Consider the following 6,198-nt stretch of genomic DNA (forward strand, 5'->3'; position numbering starts at 1 on the left):
TATGCAATGGTGTCAGCATTTGGAGGCTAATTATGGGATGGATCCCCAGGTATGGCAGTCTCTATATGGTCTATCCTTTCGTCTCAGCTCCAAACTTTGTCTCTGTAACTCCTTCCATGGGTATTTTGTTCCCAATTCTAAGAAGGGGTAAAGTGTCCACACTTCACTATTTCATATGTATTTGTATCACATCCCCACATAAACTGCAATTTCCATGGGAAGAAAAACATGTTCTTCCTGAAGAGTTGTTAATGATGTGGGAAAATACTTATTATTTGGTGTTGAATGAAAAAAGAAAGATAAAAATCAAATATGTAGTGTGATATTAACTACATAAAACAGAAAGAATAGAAGCAAATGCACTAAAATAAGGATAGGGATTTTTTTTCGGTATTATAAAGATATAAGTGATTGGTAATTAAACTCATTTGATTTTAATATTTTCAAGGATACATATGTTTTATATGCAAAAATATTTATTAAACACAGTTAAATTCTCCATCTAAATGTTATTCATGGTAGAGATCTGTTCAAACCAGTACCTCAGTGATTCCTTTAACAGTTACATCAAAGACATGTTTAAACAGTTCCCTGGATTTCTCTGAGATCACATTTCTATTAAAACAAACCATATTTTCTATTTGTTTCTTCAAATTTCAAATTAACTACCTATATGGGTTAGTATACTTTATTTTTCTCGTGAGCCAAAGTCCTCACTCACAGTTTCATGACACAATAGAGTCTTGATTGGCTCCTATGACAAAAATCTATGAACACTGGCCGATATTAGACTATCAACAAAATACAGCCAAGAATGACTTACTTTAGACAGAGTTTGCAGCTTACTTTAGACTGAGTTTGGTTCAGGAATTCAAAGTATCTTATTGGCTCTGGCCATATTCCCATGAAAGTAACTCACATTCTCTTTTACTTCAAACTTTATCCTCAGGCATTCTTTCCTATGGTGTTCAAAATGGCTAAAATGATTTGAAACCACAAATTTTCAGATTTCTCAACACACTTAGGATGAGAACCTTTATCTCAGAATTCATATAAAAAATCCTGAGGGAGTATGATGCTTGGAATGGATTGCTCATTTTGTGTACCTGTGCCAACAACCATTTAGCCAAATGCTTTATTCCTACTGGATTAGTGTGAATGAAACTGTCATGGGAGGGCTTGAAAATTGTTAATTTCCAAAGGAAATGCACATGTCTTTCATACATAGAAGAGAGAATAGATACTGGACACAAAGTCTGTATGTGTGTGTGTGTGTGTGTGTGTGTGTGTGTGTCTGTGTCTGTGTCTGTGTCTGTGTCTGTGTCTGTGTGTTTGTGTCTCTCTGTGTGTTTGTGTATTTATGTTATTAATGTGACAAGCATGAATCATAGAAATTTAAGAATAGTAAACCATTTGACTCAATATGGAATAAAAAACAGGTGAATTTGATATCTTTCAAGAAGACATTCTTTTATACTCATAAAATGTTTATTAAAACACATTTAAATTCTCTATATAAATTTGATTCATGGTAGAGATCTGTTCAACATATATAAAACCAATGGACATACATATATGAATATATATACTTATATACATGTTGGCATTTAGAATGCATTAATAGTCTTGGAAAGCTATAAATACTGATTTAATCTGTTTCTCATGGAACGTTTTGAGCCATGACTGATGCATAGAGTGGGGAAGCATATACCCGTGAATATAAAAAGTAATAGAACACTGTAATATGATTTATTTTTTTCAAGTGTTTAATAATGAAACATCATTGCTTTTGGTCTTATTGTCTTCTAAATTTAAATTGACTCAAGTTCTTTCCATGGTTTCCTTTCCACACACTTGCAGAGTAACCCTTAATAACCTTTGCTAACATCCTCAATTTCCTTGCCTGTCAAAACAGATAAGCAGTCAGCAGCTGATGACTGGGTGACTCTGTAACCCTAACATCAGAATGACAAATTTAGTTTTCTAAGAATGAGCAAGCTGACAGAAAGGAATCATTCATATTTGTCTACTGGAAACAAATAGAACAAGCAACATATATCCTAAATTGTTCAGCTACTAATTCTTAGTGCATAGCACAATATAGGTAAAGGGAGCAAGACATGTTCTAAGTCTTTTTTTTTTCTATTTTTTCTAAAATAATACAGCACACATCTTTCTTACATCTTTGTTGACTTTTCTTTATTTGGTGATTCAGTTAATCCTATCCTTTACAACTTCCTACCAAAACTGTTTCATAAATATGGTAATAAAATGGCAAATGCCATAGGTAAGAACTACTTTTCTCACCTTTTTTCAGGTTCTCAAGCAGTCCCAAATTTCAGTGGAGTACATTCCTTTTAGTAGAATGTGAGAAAACAAGACCCTCTCCAAACTGTTAAATTAAGACTTTCTGGTAGAATATGTGTAGAGAACTAAAAAAGGGTGCCCTGGGGAAGAGTGGGGGAAGACCCACGCCCCACCAGAGTTTTACCTATTCTCTGGTCTGTCAGGCATGAGAGAGCTGCCCTGGGTGTGCATTCCTCTATCCCACTCTTCAGGAGGTTGCCAAGGGGCAGCCCTACCTGGGGACCCCGGAGCTACCTTGCTAAAGCCACAGGAGTTATGGGAGAGAGGAATAAAGGAAGAGGTTCCCAACACTGACAAGAGTACAGTGCATCCTGATGAGCAGAGACTCTCTATGGTTTTAGAGCTTTATTATAGAAATGCAGGGAGAAAGAGAGGAGGGAGAGAGTGGGGAGAGGGAAGGCTAGAGAGAAAGAGAGTAAGAGAGAGGAGAGGTGAGGAGAAGACAAACAGAAAGGAAAGAGAAGAGAGGAGTGAGAGAAGTGAAAGGTAAGAGAACAAAGGAGTGAGAGCTAAGAGAGTGAGGTGGGGCTGAACACCCCTTTTATGGTCTTTACTGTTGCTAGTAAACTGGGGAGGAGTTTAGCCTGGAGGTCAGAAGCTTGAGCCATTGCCTATGTGACTACTGACCATGCTTTTCTTGTGGGGCCTGTGGGAGGTGGTAAATTAGGCAGGATCCAGAGTTCCAGGAGCATAAGGGAACACTTACCATGTCATGGAGGTGAATTAACACCATATCCAGGGTTCAGACCTTAGATCAACTGGAAACCAGCCTGCAATTCCTCACAAATGTGCAGGAACTTTGAAAAATAGCATGGGAAACAGAAGAACAAACAATATTTACCCAACTTTGAAAACTTACTGACCACATGATACCTGCTAGAATCAGAGAAGTAGGCAATGAAGAATTTTATGTCCAACTGAAAAAAATCCATTTTCCTAGATGTTTATGTAGGGTTATTTTTGTTTTCTATGCTGATTTTTCAGTTCTCTCACAGTGCATCATTCTCTGTCAATTATCCTTATAATGTAATTCTATATTTAGCAGTATGAACAGAATATGGAAAATGAAATAAGAAACCCTTGAATGTATAATTATTCCATGTCAGTGATATTTTAACTAAATCAAATATTTTGATGATACTGTGGTTTAACTACCACAGGATACTCACAATGAGAGTAAAAATAATTGATTACTATTCTCTTTTGTGCTTTGAGATAAAATAATTGAAGTTATTTTCATGAAATGTGTTTGACACTGTTTCAGAAATTCTTTGAAAATTACCCATTCATATTAAAGACTGAACTTTCAAAAAGACTTCTATTATATAACTAAGATATGTTCAAGACTATGCAGAATAATCTGACTCAATGAGATTTTTATATCTGTAATATCCAGAAAAATGGAAATATACAAGAAAATTTGGAGTGGAAGATTATATAATTCTATATCAAAAGCTGGTGGAAGACTTCTTATGGAAATGTTATCAAATATTTTATTTGGAATGAACATGAAATACTAGATTACATCATCTCTGCCCAACTAAAGAAGTAGATGAGCAAAACACATTGGACAGAAGAATATACTTAGAGAAACAGATACCACCATATGCTGTAAACTTGGAAAAGATGTAGCGAAATAAAGAAACAAGTCATGATGGAATGTTATCTGGGGGCTTCTGGAAGAGAGGTCATTCAAATTGAAGGCAATAGATTATGCTCAAGAGTATTCAGGAATAATCCAAAATCTGGAGAACATTTCATTGACCAATGAATCCTAGAGAAAAGTTCAAATAACATCTTTTAGAGTTGGAGTACATACCTATCACCATCAAGTTCACTGCATACAATGAAGAAATCATCATAGTCACAAAAGCCTGCAATTTTTAAAGTCCCTTGATGAATGCTTAGACTGTTATGAAGCCCAAGAATATTCTGAGAGAAGAATATATTTCCCAAGGAAATGATATCAACTCAAAGAACACTGCTCTAGCCTCAAAGGGAACAAGAAGCAGTGAATTATGAAGGCAAATTTGAGTGCCCAGGAACATGTAACTGGGTTACCCCAGGTTCCGTATTCTCAAGGGGAGGCCATGTCATAAAATTTTATACTAGCAAAACAAAACAAAGAAAACCAAAAATTAATAAAATTTAAATTTACATCGGTAGAGACATCAGACAGATGGTTATGTTAATCTTAAAGATGCAAGGAGAAAGAATACTGACTCAAATAATCATGGCCAAATTTACTAAAGCAATACATTTTCAATTTGTGTACACAGACTGCCTTAGCCCTAAGGTGTGGCTCAAGAATTCAACAATGCACATGAGGAGCATAAGGTTTTTATAATCTAGGAGTAGGGGGCTTTCAAATGGGGGGAAATAGGCAGGATTACAGAAGTGGAATGTAAGCATAAGTAGATCATGACAACCTTTGGAAACAGACATAATTGCAAGATGGCCATAACAATGTAGTCATAATAACAGGTAGCCAAATTAGCCTTTTGAAACAAAGGTAGGATTGCAAGATGGTCATTACAACTTTTGAAACAGACATGATTGCCCTTTTCTGGAACAGGCAGGTCAATGCCATTTGTAGTTAAGGTTACAGGTAAACATACTCCAAAGCTTGTGAAACACAAGATTAATCATAAACAAGAATGAGCCTAGCTTGTCTTTTCTATAAGATACCTTATAAATCTAAGATGGAGGCAGGGTTGTTCATCAGTTACACCTGATAGTATACTATCTTGAATATGACTCAGATGCTATATGATAACATTCTTAATTTTGGGTCAGGGGGAATGAGTATTCTTCTAATTATTTTTATGTCTTAGTTACATGCTGTTAGTTTTGACACGAAAAGTGTGCAAGGAATGGCTAATCAGGAGACAAAATGAAGCACAGGACAAAGTATACTTAAGCACTGTAACTGCAACCTCCCAACTTCTCCACATCATTGTAGTTCTAATCAATTATCCAGTCTTTAGAGACACAGCTTCTTCTCAGAACTTTTTATTCACCATAAACTGAATGCAAGTATAAGATTTATTTTAGAATTTTAGAAGAAATAACAGAATTGTCATCCATGCTGTTGTATCGGCATCAGCTGATTTTTTTTCTTCCCTTTCTACCTACTCCAGTCTTCTATGTTTATACTTACTTGAGAGAAGAGGAAAATATATGCACATTTGAGATATCATAAACTTTTTAAATGCAAAGGAATAAGAAAGAAAATTCATTGATTTTGATCTAAGAACAAATAGAAAATATAAGAAGAGCTTACCAAGCTAATCATGAACAAGGGTTAATATCACAAAAAATACTATCATAACATTGAAACCTATAAAAATATAATCTCTAATAGAGTAGATAGTATTACTGTTGATCTCAATTTTTCATTCTATCCTTTGCTACATTTTTGTGTCTCTTTCCTTGATATGGAAAAATGTATGTCCACCAGTTAGCACACTTTGTCAGGAGTCTGCCCATGCACTCCTGCTTTACATTCAGCCCAGCTGGAATGGAAGCCTCAGTGAGTGTTCCTTCTTCCATTCACACTAAGTAAGTGAAGGTTACACCATAGACTAAAAAGGGCTTAAAAACCCTACTCATTTAGTTGGAAAATCTAAAGTGTAATATTGATTTAAGAATGCCTATGGAAGAATAATCCAAATCTCCTCTCTGTAGAGATTTTACTAAACTTAACTCTTGAGTTCTCTCCCCTGCTCTCTGCTTCTCTCTTGAGGTTTCCAAGGGGCTACTTCTTTCTTTCTTTTTTTTTATTAGATAGTTTCTTTATTTACACTTCAAATGCTATCCCAAAAGTTCCCT

This window comes from Mus caroli, chromosome X (genome assembly GCF_900094665.2).
Source record: "Mus caroli chromosome X, CAROLI_EIJ_v1.1, whole genome shotgun sequence".
Classification (NCBI taxonomy): domain Eukaryota; kingdom Metazoa; phylum Chordata; class Mammalia; order Rodentia; family Muridae; genus Mus; species Mus caroli.